Here is a 15332-nt window from a genome sequence, read left to right on the forward strand (position 1 = left end):
GGACACAGAAGAGCCAGCCAGGAGGGGCAGTGTTCAGTCCACAATATTGATACCCAGAGCACAAAGTACCAAACAGAACCCTGCTCCAATGAACAGAGGAAATAACCATCTCACACCCGGGCCCAGGACTCAGCTTGCTGAGTGTGTCTCCACCCATGAATTCATTTAATCTCAGCACAGCTCTAGAGATTGGCACCGGCTATAACCACTTTTTAAGACGTTATTCTCAGAGGCTCCATGACTTACCTAAAGGCACCTAAATAGAACAGTTCTCAAGAATCCTCTCTCCTGTGGTGCTCTCAAAGCTTTTTGAACAGCTCCTGCTTCTTAAGCATTTCAGTGCATTACATTGTGATTTCACTGCTATCAGTCTCCTCATCTAAACTTTGAGCCCCTTGAGGGCAGAGCCCGGCCTTTGTACCTTTAGCACTTAGCCCACAGTGGGCTCTCAGTGTATTTAGGTGGCGCTGACAGTTCGTTCAGCCACGCCCAGCCCTGCGTGACGAACACTGTTAGTCAGGCAGAGCACATATTCTTCCCAACAGCATGGGTTTAGACTTCTGGCTCCTGTGCATTCTTTCATCTGTGCTTTTTCTGCATCTTCCTCTTGCCTTTCTCCTTGCTCATAATTCTTTCTTCTCTCCCCTCCTCCCACATTTGCTGCCATTTTTCTTCTGCATAGGATGAATAACTGAAATGGTGATGGATGTCATTCAAACTAAACTGAATTATTCAGATGAGAAGATTAATAACAAATAACTTATAATAAATGGCATATTTGGAATATGCATGATATGCTGCCTCTGTAGGTTTGCAGAAGTTTGCTCTAGTTTGTAGTCTTTTAAAAATTGTTTAACAAGCAGTTGGGATTTCCTCCCCCCCCCCGGGGGGGGTGACATTTCTCTTGTTAATTCTGAAATGTACTTAAGATCTCCTGTCTCCTCTTGAGAACTGTCTGTGAATATGGCAGAAAGTTTTCTTTCTGGTTTTACAAAACTGTACACCCATAGCGATAAATTTTGAATGGGTCCTCCCCTGGGAGCAGATGAGTGGTTATAAGGCTATCAACAGAAGAATGGATACATAGCAGGAATTATAAGCTGATTATGAAAGGTCTGCACCATCTTGGGATTCAGATTGTGCCAAGCACTTATGACATCAGCATAATTTCCCTCAAAGAGTTCAGGCTAGAAAGGGAGTATGGACTTTGCAATGGAATTAGTATAAATTCTGCCCAAAGACCTGAGAAGGAGCACCTGCCCAGTCAGCCAGACACTGAGACTGCAAAACCCTTGTGCGGGGTTCTGCTGCTCAGGTAGAACAATGGATAAAGAGAATTTCAGTCCTGTTGTATCTGCCTAAGTGGTCACAAGCTTCATTGTTCGCAAGTCATTTCCAGATGTGTTATCCTGGCCTTCAAGGTCTTATGGAGGACCTGCCTTGCAGTTTCAACTTTTCCCCTGTTCATCCCATATTCAGGACAGAGAAGCTTTTCAGAATTTTCTTTAAACCCTTTGCTTTCCTGTTTCCATTCTTTTTCTGTAATAACTCAGTTGACAATTATCTTCACCCATCTTCACATGTCTAAACTCTATTCTTAAAACCTAGTTTTCTTAGCACTTTTTTTCAAGTCTTCTCTGACTGCTTCAGGTGGAAATAATTTCCTGTTTCTCAGAATTATCACACTTTACCTGGTTTTCTTAGATGACACATCACTTTCTACTTTGTGCTGCAAGTTTGGCTTCCCTCCTAAACTACAAAGATCCTATAAGGAGGATTGATACGTGACATGATTCATCTTTGTATCTAACACTGGCCCTAATACAGCACATCACACAGAGAGAGTGCTTAATAAATATTTATATATTATATGAATCAGACATGGAGCATCTTCTGTTGTGAGAACTAGCCTCAAAATTTAACACTCCACAAAAGATAGCAAACGCAACAGTACAGGCCAAGAATACAGGAGACCACCTAGAAAGGTAGAAACTCTGGAAATCTATAAGACAGAGTGACTTGGTATGTGTCAACACTTCCTGAATGTAAAAGTATAAATTGGGCACTCCACTTACATTATGGCAGACAATCTTTTCAGAGGCATTATGCATATGTTAGTTCACTTAAAGAACGGATTCATATGATGCCTGTAATAAATGTTGGGATGGGACAGACTTCCTACTTAGGTCTCTGATCACAAAACTTAGGCTTTCTGCATCTTTTCACTCTCCTGCTTCCATCCACAGAAGCACACATTTTGGCTTGGTGGTGGCTTAGGGATAGGGGGAGAGGAGCTCTTGGCTTGCTGGCTAAGGATAGCTCATCTGAACAATCATTACAATTCCCACCTGCAGTATGTTAAAAACAACACAGAGAAGCAAGTTGAAAAGTGGCACTTGTGGTTACAATGGTGGTTTTGGTTTTTTTTTTTTTTTTTTGGTGGTATCAGGGATTGAACTCAGGACCCTGCACTTGCCAGGCAAGTGCAAGTATGAATTTTTTTTTTTACCCACTGAAATTACATTATTAATATGTACATAGTTACTTATGACTTTGTCTATACCTTTGGGCTTTTTTTCTGTAGATGTAAGTGCCTTCCTGTGAGGACTTTGTAGTTAAACAACAAGATGTAGGTAGTTGAAACTAACACAATTCTATCACGTTTTCATTGTATTCTTCCTAGTACCTAGGCTAAAAACAAAAGATTATCTTCTTGCTTGCCTTCAATTGCTTTGGGGGCTTCTAATTCTTGTTTTATTTACTCATGAGTTCTTGTGTCTTTGGGATTTTCAGCATTTTAAAGGGCAAAGTAGCCCTTTCACCCGCTGATTTCCCTCTGATTGATTGTTCATATTAAGAGTAGCAGACATGGGAATTAGAGACTTACTAATGCGCCTCTTTAAAGCGTGCATTGGCACCTATGATTCAATTTTTCTCTCCAAGCATAGGCCTTCACATATAGTAAGTGCTCAATAAATATTTGTTGAATAAATACGTGAGTGACTCAAATGAATAAAAATATATAATGCCTGTAACTTAAGTAACTCTAGTAAGGAAGCCTGTAATTCTTGATTGTGTGGTTTGTGTGTCTTTGCTGCCCCGCCTTTTCGGGGGAAATCTACAGTGCACTGGCTATACATAGGACTGCAAACAGGGTCACAGGTACACTTGCAGGCTGGTGGGACAAGGGGAAAGAGTTCTCTGTGGCTTCTTCTGGCCTCACCAGTGTTGGGGTCCATAGCTCCACTTGCCCATTGTCCAGAAAACCAGCTCTCTGCGTAGGAGCTGCCGGTGATGGTGGTGATGGTGGTGGTGGTGGTGGTGACTCAGCACTTTTCTAACTCCAGAGTTAAAAATACTGCTCCTCCCAGCCTACTTGTTATTCCTCACGACTACCCTGACAGGTGGGTGGAGGAGTGCTATCTCCATGGGAAAAACATTGGGGGCTGTGGCCCAGAATAGTGAAGGGACCCACTTTTAGAGTGGAGTATACACTGTTAGGGAACTCATTGCTGGGTTCCCTGACCATCTCACCCTGCTTCCTCCTGCATCCTGCACTGTGCTGAATTCTTGCACTGGGGTCACACATAGAAGAACATGGCTGTGGTGGAGTCAGACTTAGACCTTGGCCCTTGGAGCTTTTCTGGACACCTAGAGCTAGATTTTTTTTCTTGGACAGTGAATACTTACCTGTGTATTTGGAAGAAATCAGACTAGCTCCACCTGAGTTCTGATAGAGATTATGACTCCAATATTTGGGGAAGTCACTTGGATTTTAGAGCAAAACAGCCTACTCACCAAGGGCTCCCTTTATACTTAACTTCTTATAATTGTTCTCGGGCAGCCACAAGTATGCCACATTTCCTGCAGTCAGTGTGTTTTCCTCACTCAAGACTGTGATGCCCAGGTCCCCAAATATTCCCCTGCTTCGGTGTTTTATGCCTTTCTAACTTTTCTAGTTGCTCTGAGTTCTCCATTCCTGAATATCTTACAGCGCAGTAAGATGCACACTGTACTCTGAGAGGTGGGGGCCACTGGATCATCTGGAGTGCTTCTCTCTCTCTCTCTCTCTCTCTCTCTCTCTCTCTCTCTCTCTCTCTCTCTCTCTCTCGTTTCCTGTCCTGGGGATGCACCTCTGCTCATCCCAGGCAGCAGGTGTCCTCAAAGATCTCCTTGGCTGAGCTCAGATGCGCTCCAGTTCCCACTCACTTCAAAATCCAGGCACTCCGTCATGCCTCGATGGCCTGCCTCCCTCCTGTTTCCCTTGCCATTCTCTTTGCGACTGAGCTAAGGCCACCTTGCTTCTTCTTGTTATTCCCTCTATTATCTCTGCTGCTGTCTGGTTTTTCTTCCTGGAGTCTTATTTATCAAGCAGCCTCTAGGGCCCGGAGTCACTATTCTCTCTTAACTTTGCCTACACCCCTGGAGGCTTGCAGGATAAAAGTGGAAAGAGATGATAAATGGGGGTGGGGAACAGAATCTTCACTATAGAATGCAACCCTTTAGCTTGATAAAGCTTAAACCACTGATTCAGGATTGATAGATCTAGGGGTCTCATGCTATAAGATTAGCCAAGAGATGTAGGTTTAGAAGGACTCAGTTTGGGCTCTGACAGTTTTAGAGCGCACCTTGCAGGTATCTTTTAGTTCCCTTCCCAGCAGGTTGGAAATGAAAAGCTTTTGTGTCTTGGGCTTGGAATGGTGTGTGACTGACTAGGTGTTTCCAAGCTGAATGAAGAGGGGATCTTTGGGGCAGTTGGCTAATTTGCCCATGGTGGGCATGAAGGTAGGGTCAAAATGAAACCATTATCTTGGTGCTAGCTCTCTTGTTCTTATTAAAAATTTAATACAAAGTAAAAAAAAAATCCAGTTAATCAAAAACACTTTTTCAATATCCATATGTTAAGAAAAAGTATGAAACTAAGATGTTGTGAAGAAATACATTTTATATATTTCCTGAAGCAGTCAACTTTTATTTCTGGTCATTTTCTACTGACCTTTAATGGCCAGAGGTCATTGATTCTATCAGGCAGAATGGAACTAATGTCCTTTCTGTCTCTCTATTGTAAAAGTTCAATAATTCCTCTCCTCTTTTTGTTATGCCTCATCCTGCTCAAAATAGTTTCCCCTCTGTGATTCCTAGAAGCATGGACATTTAGAGCTGACAGGATTTTTTTTTTAGTGATACTGAGGATTGAACCCAGCCCCTTCTTTATTAATTGTTTTTGTTTTGAGAAAGGGGCTTCTTAAGTCACAGAGTTACTCAGGTAGCGTTTTGACTTATGATCTTTCTCCCTTAGACTCCCACAGCAGGAGCGGATCTTAAGTAGCTTTCAGTCCAAATTCCCCCACCACCCTCTTCCCCTGTGATGTGTGGTTTTGCTCTCATTTTTACTTTACAGAGAGATGAAACTTAGAACCCAACACTTGCTAAGCAGGTACTTTAATATGGAGTCACATCTCCTAGCCTGGTCTTTTCATTTCAATAATGAGGGGCTAGCCAAGGCTCAGAGAGGTTGAGGAACGTGAGCATAGTCACATAAGCAGTTAATAGGAGACATGGTTATTACCCCAGTCTTTCGTACTAATTGTTATGGTATAGCCGTCCTTACAGAGTACAAATTCTGAGGTTAAGTTTGTATGGAGCATGATTTTACATCCAGTGACACCCACCCTGTTTCCTGACTCCCTGTGTATATAGCTGTGAAGAATTCTAAGACCCCAGCCTTCAGGGAAGGTAAGTGTATTGAGAACCAAGCAGGTTCAGGAAGTGAGATGAGGAAGGAGTTCCTGAATATGTGACAATGGCATCTGTTCTCAAGCTGCTGGCCTGGTTGGCAACTTCCAGGGCCCACCGAAAGGGAGGCTAGAAGGCAGAAGCCATTGCCATGTCCTTAGGGTCTGAGAAGAGTTACCATGGGGATAGCCTGTATGTGCATCCATGCACATGTGTGTGTGCATGTGTGTGTCCATGCACATGTGTGTGTGCGTATGTGCATATGTGCCCATACATGTGTGTGCATGTGCATGTGTGTGTGCTTGTGCATGTGTGCCTATGCATGTACCTGTGTGCTTGTGTGTGCCTGCATATGTGTGTGCCTGCTGATGTGTGCACTGTGGCGAGCCATGGGAATGCAAACCTGATTGTGAAGAGGGAGACAGGGGCTAGGAGAGATGAGAGGGGAAAAACAGAGATGCACGTACTATTCTTGAGCAAGAGAAAGGAAAAAATCTGGAGGCAGCAGTGGGTTTGTGGTAGGCTGAGGGGGGCCTCAGAGGCTTAGTTAAGATTCTGAGGAGCAGAGACTGGAAGTGGGTGGCAGAGACGGAGGTGGGGACAGCTGTTGCTTTGATTTGCTATTGAGTCAGTGCTCTCCATGCATTAACTCTGGGAGGGAGCCCTGGGCTGGCCCCCAACCAAAACAAACCCCTCTGTAGCCAATACTGAGTTGCCACAAGGAGAACTGCAAGGAGACAGACAGGAGGCAATCTGATCCCCAAAGATTCCCTTACTAGCATTAGCTCTTTCCTTCTAGGACCAGGCTGTGTGCTCTAGAGGAGCATTTAGCAGTCTGTGCTGAGAGGCTGCGAGGGCGGGAGGAGGCAGCACGCAGGGATGGCTCAGTGAGAACTTGTGCAGAGCAGGTTCTGAGCAGGTACAGACTCTCCTAGGGAAGATGGCAGCCTCCAAACAGCCGGGAGTGCCTGCTTACCCATCTCCTCACCGCCTTCCCAGCAGGTTCACATACTTCAGAAGGGGGGACAGGTCTGATATGGCTCTGTATTCCAATACAATAGAGTCAGAATGCTTGACTTGGTGTGAATTCTTAGTTGTCCCCTTACACTGAGTGGAAGAATTTTATACCCTTCCCCTAAATTTATCTTTATGGGTTCACACGTATGTAGTAGAACTGGAGTGAAAAGAAAATCCCCTGTCTTAGAAAAGTACTTGGGAAAGGAAACAGAAGAGAGTTAAAGGAGAATTAATGTAATTCCTTGGAAGGGTCTGTGAATATGGGGATAGAAAAAGGATAGGAAAACTGAAAAAGTCAAGGCGAGGAGCAGGTCCTCAGGGATGAGGTCTCAGTCCAGACTCCAACACCTTGCTGTGTCTTGATCTGTACCTGCCACCTTCTTACCCATTTGACGTCCCTTTCTTAATGGCTTCATTGCATTCTCCTCGGCTCCTTGTGTTTCCTCTAGCTAATTTAGGCTGATGGCTTGGTGTGGTGGGATACCCATGCTACCAGGAAGTTTAATTTGTTAAGAGGCAGGCAAGAAAGCATCTATCTCTGCTGGTTCTGATTTCCATGACTTGTTTTTACTGTTTCCCTTCATTGGATGATCAGAGTCAGGGTGTGGATGACAGGTTCAGGGCAATGGTTAGGAGCATTACATGAAGAAAAATGTGTTCCGCTCCACACACCCACACTACTCGAGTTTTCCCCAAGCCTAACTGTGATTTACTCTCTCCCCTCCATTCTTCGCACTTAAAAAAAAATCTGTATCTTTAAGAGTGGCACATTGTTCACATTAGGCTTACTTTGTGCCTTCCTGGGAATTTAACTCTTCCACAAAACAGACACATTCTTCCGAGTCTACAGAGCTCACAATCCCTCAAATGGCAAATAATACTGTTTTGACAGAAAGACATCTTCCTCTCTTCTTAAACCTTCATTGAGTGTCTCCTCTTTGATGTGGGTATATGTTCAGTTTTGCTCCCCAAGAGGCACGCACATTTTAACCTGGTTGCCCTCTCTCCTTCTGCATGTGCCCTTCAGCACACACACGCACACACACACACACACACACACACACAATGATTCTCATTATTTAGAGCTGTTTTTATTTTTTTTCCAAGAGAAAACACAGCTTTTGTTATGACCCAGATACACAGCCCTTTTCACATGCCCATATTAATCAGAACCCCTTACTTCCAGAAAACCATATGGCTTAAACTCAGAGATTCTCCCCAAAGCAGAATTCAGGCTCTTTCTTCTGCTGAGATTCCCCAGGAGAGGGCCAGAATCCTCTCCTCCCCAGGGCTGAGACTCAGTCCATCTGTTACTGACACTGGGCTCCAGGGCTTGGAAACCAGAAAAGAGTTGGCACTCAACAGCATTTGAGGATAAATGAAAATATGGGAGGCCCAGGGGCTTAGCGATGGTCCCTTTTATATTTCTGCAAGATTATAGGATACACTTTGGTGGGGAAACATAGAATACATGTGTTTGGAAAGATTTCACCTTTAAGAAGCATAAGAAGCAGCAAGAACTAATAAGTGACATTGTCCTACTATAATTTTTGCATGTGCTGGATGACAAATGGTTAGGAACAGATGGCAAAACTGGCCCCTCATTTTATGATAGAAAGACTTGGCCTCAGGTTTTTTAAAGGTTGAGTGTGATGATAAATCCCAAGTTACCTGTCAGTGATATGCTTATGAGGGTCTTGCTTCATTTCTAAGAAGTATGGACTATTTAAGTCAGACACCCAGTAAACTCATACACCTTCATGAGTGTTTTATCCTGCCCAAGGCTTTGGCTCGAATTATAGAATCAGATTTGGAAGCATACAGCCAGGGCAGAGAAGATGAAAAATAAAAATGGAACAAAGATTTGCATATTCCCAATGAAATCCGATATTGGAAGTAGTGCTAGTTCTCTATCCTCCCTTGCCAATGTTTGGAACTATATGAAGAAAGGGGAGAGATAAGTAATGGCCAGCTTAGTGTTGCATAGCTGAGGTACTGCATTGACCTTCATTTCATTTTATTTTTCTTTTCCCTAGAGTAAAGTGATATACCTGACCTCTCTGACCCTGAACTGGAGGTAAATGAGCTAAAGGTGCTTGCTTATAATTAGCAATCACTGCACAATTAAGCATCAGAATAGCTGGGGGAAGGGAACATAAATGCTTATAGAGTATAACACTTTTTTATAAGTATTATTTAGCTTTGTGGTTTTTCTCCTGGAGACCTCCAGGAAGAGATGGAAAGAGATGAGAGAGTTAAAGAATCTCAGAGGTAAGAGGTCACATAGATATACATAATGAAAAGTACGTGGAAATCACTGCATTTAAATCCCTTATGAACTATGTCTGGTCTTCATGAGGACAGAGGCCTGGGGAGATGAGTAGATATGAGATGCTTCAGCTGTTACTATAACCCCAATTCTGTCTTGCTGAGGGCTTGCTCATAGAGATAAATCATTCTTATTACTTGTCCTTACAGATGGAGGCTTCTCCTTGTTTCAAGAAAGAAATGAAGTAGAGGTCTTAGAAATTCATTCTGGAAGCCCACTTTCCCACCTAGACTCTGCTCTGGGTCATTTATAGATATAACTACTATATGAACTGTCATGTAGAAATTGACATGGGGCAGTTAGCATGTAGGGTAAGAAGTGCTTGTGCAGCTCTGATGTGATGTGAGGAACAGTTTGGCTAGTCTAAGACTGACAAGGGCTGAGCATTCTTGGCTCCTTGCTATACTTGACATCATCTGCATATTCAGGGATACCCTCAAAGAGTAGCAGGATTAAGTTTAAAAATGAGTCCTCTTCAATATGGGCCATTGTTGGACTCTGGGATGGGATGTTATATTTAAGGCTACTTAGTTTTTTTATGAAATGGTTGCAAAGTGAAGAAAATGAGTCAGGATTTTGAGACTTTTTCCCCATATCTTTTATATATTATATTTGTCAATCATCTGTTATCTATTCTGATAACCCATTATTATATCTTTGCATTGGATAAGGTTGAGGGGACAAGGAAAATAAACACCACAACAGAACAGGTCAAATTGTCAGGTTCAGAGTGCTGTTGAAGTGCTTGCTTATGAACTGAGTGGGACTCATTTATATTACACACACACACACACACACACACACACACACACACACACAGATATATATATCTATTCTGTCTTGATTGAAAAATGACCACTGCAGTTCTGTTTCTGTTTCTAATCTAAGTCCAGAGATAACATAATATTCAGCTTTTTTTTTAAGGACATCTGAGTTCACTGTAGACCTTAGTTTCCTAAAAATCTTACAATGCCCTGCTTTTTAAATCTGAGAACTACTTGAACCTTTGTAGCCTCCTATGGTTGGATAGCCACTCAGACTCACCAGATCTATATCGTAAGGCTTGGTCCCCCTTGGAGTAGTCAGTCAGGAACCATAACCATGATCATGTGCCTGTGTTGTGGTCAGGGGGGAGGCAGGGTGCCTTGGTCCTAGAGCTGCACCAGGGAGTGTAAAGAGGTTATGAAGCTTGGAGGTAGAGCAGGACCATGGAGAGCAACATGCAGATCCTGGAGTGTCACTGTCAGGGGTAGCACCACGGAGAGCTCAAAGCACAGGTAATTCCTTCATTGCAGAACAGGCTAGAATCAGGATCCTAGGTTAAGGCAGCCTGCTCTCATTCATACAGTTCTTATGAACAAGTATCAAGGCTTCTATTAGCATAACACCAACACCATCAGTTGTTCTAAAGGCTTTCTGAAGTGCTTTGTTTGAATTTGACAAATACACATCATGAGACAATCCTACAACACGAGGACCACCACCAGCCTTAGTTTGTGAATGAGAGGATCTACAGTTACACCAACTGCCTAGATATTAGTGGTGATGGAGGGGACTCTAATTTGCTCCAGCTTATTATAAAGAAAACTAGACTGATCTCCCAATGAGGGAAACAGTCTAACAGAGCTTGTGTCCCTGTCAGATAGGGGAACATGAAGTAGACAAACTGTGTGTTATCATCAAATACACTGTAAAATAAACAGGAGTGTCTGATACACACAAACTTTCTATACATAGACCATAGTGGATCACACGTGGAGATTTATGGGGTCATTAGAAATCTTGTTAGTTGGAAAATTTGGTCACTCTGATACTTAAGGAAATGTGGGAAAGATGATAAAGGATTCTTCTTTCAATTCTTTATGCTTCAATTCTTCATGCTTAAAGCTTTACTGAGCTAGGGTTTTATAAATATCTGAACAAATTCATAGGTTCACAACTTTTAAGAGTTTGTGTTCTTAGTACAGAAGGCATGGATCTCATTGTCACATGTAACAACAGATTGGGTTTTTAGTTAGTTTCATAGTTATAAGAGCCCTGAGCACCTGCTGGTTCTGGTTCTGTCCTTGTAAAGAATCATTAGTGCTGCTCATCTTGGGGGCTGATGATGGAAATAGGTTTTTGGCTCTGGAAATGTGCTTTCCCTTCACAATAGCATGCATTTTTATTCTTAATTTTTCTGGGGTCTTAGAGTTCTGAATCTCTTCCTGGTGGTGTACTTCTCTATCTGGTGAGTTTACCACTCAAACAGCATTCCCACTGGGACTTCTGTGGACCCCTGGAACATAAGCCCATCTAAGAGATAAAATATTGAAGTGCTTTGGCTTACACTCAGTGGTTAAATAGGAAATATTAGATTGTAACTTTTTTGAAAAGCAAAAGAAGATCTAGTTACCCAGACTTTTTTAATGCCCTGGGTTGTTCACTCAATAGTCAGTAAAAGCTGGTCCAGTCCCCTGTTTGGTTTCAAGGACAATCTGGAATTAGATCACCATCCTTAGAGGAAGTTCTATTATGGAAAACGAGATGATAAAATAGGGTTTATTGGGCCAGTAGACAGCTCCACCAGAGTAGTAAACACTGAAGAATGTGACTAGGCATAGCCCTAGGGGTTTTATTTCTCTGGTGGTAACTGAAAATTTTTTCCAAGCCTGTGACTGAAAGTAAAGCAGCTTTTGATATCATTCTACATGCTATGTGGACTGAAAGAAAGTACAGTAATGGCAAGATATACCAAAATAAAATTTAAGGATTTGCAGAGCAATGGCATGACTATACTGTCTGCTGTTTCAAAGTGACCAGAACACCCAAAAGATGCCATCTGTGGAATCCTGTGCCTGCAGAGCTATGAGTCACCCTCTCCAAATGAATAGCGAATATCCCTAACAAGATACTCTCAAAATTTGATTGGGACCCCGTTTTACTTTAGTTAGAAGATGAAGGAAGGAGAGTCTAAGAGTTAGCTCCTTCTGCCCTCAGTCTAAGGGAGAGGATTTTGAACTGTGTAGCAGAAGCAGGAAACTAAGAAATAGGCACAGGCTACAGGTCTTCTGTATTTCAGCATGAACAATTCTCTTTTGGTCTGTTCTATTTTTGATTGTTTGTTTGTTCTAAAAAAAATCTCTTTGTAAGAAAACTACTTTCCTAGAGGAAACTCCTAAAACCAATGGCACTGTCCAGATCTGGGGAAATCTTAAGATAGAATATTTGGCATAACTGCTTGGTAGCCAGTTGACATTCCTTACTCTGGGTAGGCCTTACATCAGGAAGCCTGATTCTTTAGAGGATTAACAGAATTGTATTATGGTAGTATATTTCTGATGATCCCAAGTTCCTCATGGCAGAGGATACATATGTCTTAAGGGAGAGCACATCATTCTCAAGAGTTATAGCTGCAACTGGGAGAAAGAACAGAAACAGACAGAACAGAATGATTATAGCTGCAATAGGAACAGAACCAGGTTGGAGCAAATCTGCCAAGCAGATCTGTGGGCAGCTCTAGAGTAAATGCTTGCTGGACTTCTCTGGCACACTGGGTATGATCTCCACACTGGGCACCTGGCCACGGGGCTGCAGAATGGATGGCAGTGGACAGAAGGTCATTGGAAAGGAAAAGGTATTCATGTGTGGGACAGTGAAGTACAAGGTTAAATCACTACAACCTGGCCTGAAACAAAGCAAGACTGTCCATCCTAGTGTCTCTACGCTGGGTCAAATTACAAATTGTGGAAAATAACAGGAAGGACCTAAAGGAGGCTGGTCACAGTAGTGAATGTCAAGCCACTCCGTAGAGAGATGACCATGGGCTATATTAAATTCATGTATCCCTGGAATCTAAAGTTGTCAACTTTTTCCAATACTAACAGAGCACAATGAGAAGAAAGGTCAGGAGGCAAATTTGAGATCTTATAGCCACAGGACTAATGGTAGATACCAGTTGCTTGTTTTTTTTCCCAGCCTTTTAATCCCTATTCAGTTGCATGAATCTTAAAAAATTTATGCTGTACTCCAGGGAGCTGTATATTCCAGCAACACATGAAGTTTGCTATCTTTATTTTAAATAGAAATAACCATCCTCCCACAATACTCTTAATAATTGAAGCATCAGTGTATTAGAGCATTTTGTCTTTAAACCTGCACATCACATCTCTCCTAGTTTAGGCCAAACATTACCAGTTAAGTACTGCCTTGTTGTCTGTCCAAGTGCCCCAGATGATCTCAGGGATCCTAGTCACATCTCCTTCATGAGTCAGAATGGTCCTCTGGACCATCTTTCATGAGCATTAAACCTCCCATTATCAGAGCTGGCTTTCTTAGATCTAGAAACCAAATAGCAGGATTAATTTGAGATATGAACTCATGTGGTTACATCTCTAACATCAGTTCATCTTGAAATAATATACAGTAGACAGATGTCTTCAGGCCTGATGCTCTACAAGGAAAACTATGCTCGCTTGACTCTTCTTGGGAACAAGACCTCTCTCTTCTCTTGAAATTCCCCATTCAGAAGTTACAGTCTTCCACTTTTTCCCACAAGCTACTGCTCAAATACCTGTTTCTAAACACCAGAACAGAGAAATTCTCTTTCAAGTTTAAGTCTGCATAGGCACTGAACAAGCAAGTTGAAGACCAAGAAAGAAAAGTGCAGTTGGTGAACGAAAGCTTGGCTCCTATGCAGATTTACTGTAGTCTCCAGCCTTTGCCTCCTGGGGTAGAAGAGCTTGAAGCTTTTGGGTGATGACATCCGTTTCTCTTTTAGGCTCTAGCTGGGCACCATCAGTTCCCATTGCCAAACCATTGCAGTTTGGGTAACACCTGCCTCTTTTACTCAGTTAGTGGGATAGGAAGACCAGGGGTGCACTTAGAACTGAGGGCCTGAGAGGACAGTCACTGATGAGCAAAGCCCAGCAGCTTGTCTTTGCCTTGTACTTAGCCCGTGCTCCCCCAGGACCTGCCCACTCCTCTGTGTGCAGGGCCATCCATATGGTCCTCTGGGGAAAGGGATTCCAGGTAGGGGAAAGGAAGGGCTGCTGTCTAGGGGATGACTGGGCCGGAACTTCCCAAAGGATGTTGGTTGAGTACAGGGTAGAAGGAGTCTGCTAGCTGGGTAGGTAGGGAGGGGACTCCAGGGTCCCCACACTAGGGGAAGCTCCTTTACCTTGATGGAGGCCAGGCTGGGGAAGGAGGTCAGGCAAGGTGGAGCTATAATTCCTCCAGCACCCTGGCTCTCCGCCTGTTTTCCTAGGATGAAATTCTCTACATCATTCTCCTCAGTTTCAACCCCTCCCATCTCCACCCCGCCCCGCCCTGTGCCCATCCCTGCTGGCCAGTGGGTCCATCGCCCAGGAGCCGCCTCCCCTTTCTCCTCCCCTGCGGTTCTTTCTGTGTTTCGTTGGCATCTGGCCGGGCACAGCCGCCACCCTCCCCCCATGCTCCCCACCTCCCCTCACTCCGCAGAGGTCCCGTTCCCCTTCCCCTCCCCCCACCGGCCCACCTCCGACGGAGGCGGAGGGAGGGAGCGAGGGAGGAAGGAGGATACATTCCTTCAGTCCCTCTGCTTGCCCTCCCTCCCCTGGGGACCTGAGGCTCGGAGCTCAGGCTGGAGCCCTGGTCACCTTACTAACTGCCCCAGTGGCACCCTGTTAACTGTAAGCAGTCTTTAGTAAGGCTGAGGTGCCCCCACAGCGCTGACCTACATAGCCTGCCGGGCGGGAGGGGCTCTTCCCCAAGTCCCCTGGCCCCGGCCCCGCCTCCTTTCTCCCCCGACTCCCTGGCTGTCTCTACCATTACAAACCCCAGGCGGTTTGAGTTGCAGACTGGGGCAAAGGGACTAGGTGTGATACCCCACCCCAAATTTGGGAAAATCTTTGCTAAGCCTAGGAATGCCGTAGGTTTTCCTTGCGTTTTCCATCCCAAATATCTTGATCACAGCTTTTGCTCAAACTACCCACTCTTGCCGACCCCCCACATTCCCCTCGCCAGGCATACAGCCCAACTGGGGGGCACTGCCCTGTGCTGTTGTTTTGCTCCGAGGCAAAGCCCCTTCTGTGCGCACGCCCCCCTCAGCCGCCTCACCCAGGCCCCCTTCCTGCCCTCTCGCAGCTCAGCCGCGGGTGGGGGACGCTCTGGGAGAAGAAATGTTTGCATACAGCAGTTTGGGGGGGGGGTCGTCGCTCTGGCCACCCAACCCTTACAGATATACACACACAAACACCCGACACACGCCCTGACTGAAGCAGCGACAGCTCTC

At 44.2% G+C, this 15332-nt stretch overlaps 1 protein-coding gene across 2 annotated transcripts in view; it reads right to left on the minus strand.

Moving 5' to 3' along the window:
* Cadm3 (cell adhesion molecule 3) overlaps window positions 1-15332 on the minus strand; it is a 28949-nt gene that overhangs the window by 13017 nt on the left and 600 nt on the right. The gene's annotated exons all lie outside the window — the stretch shown is intronic.

This window comes from Octodon degus, unplaced genomic scaffold (genome assembly GCF_000260255.1).
Source record: "Octodon degus isolate 3935 unplaced genomic scaffold, OctDeg1.0 scaffold00116, whole genome shotgun sequence".
Lineage (NCBI taxonomy): Eukaryota > Metazoa > Chordata > Mammalia > Rodentia > Octodontidae > Octodon > Octodon degus.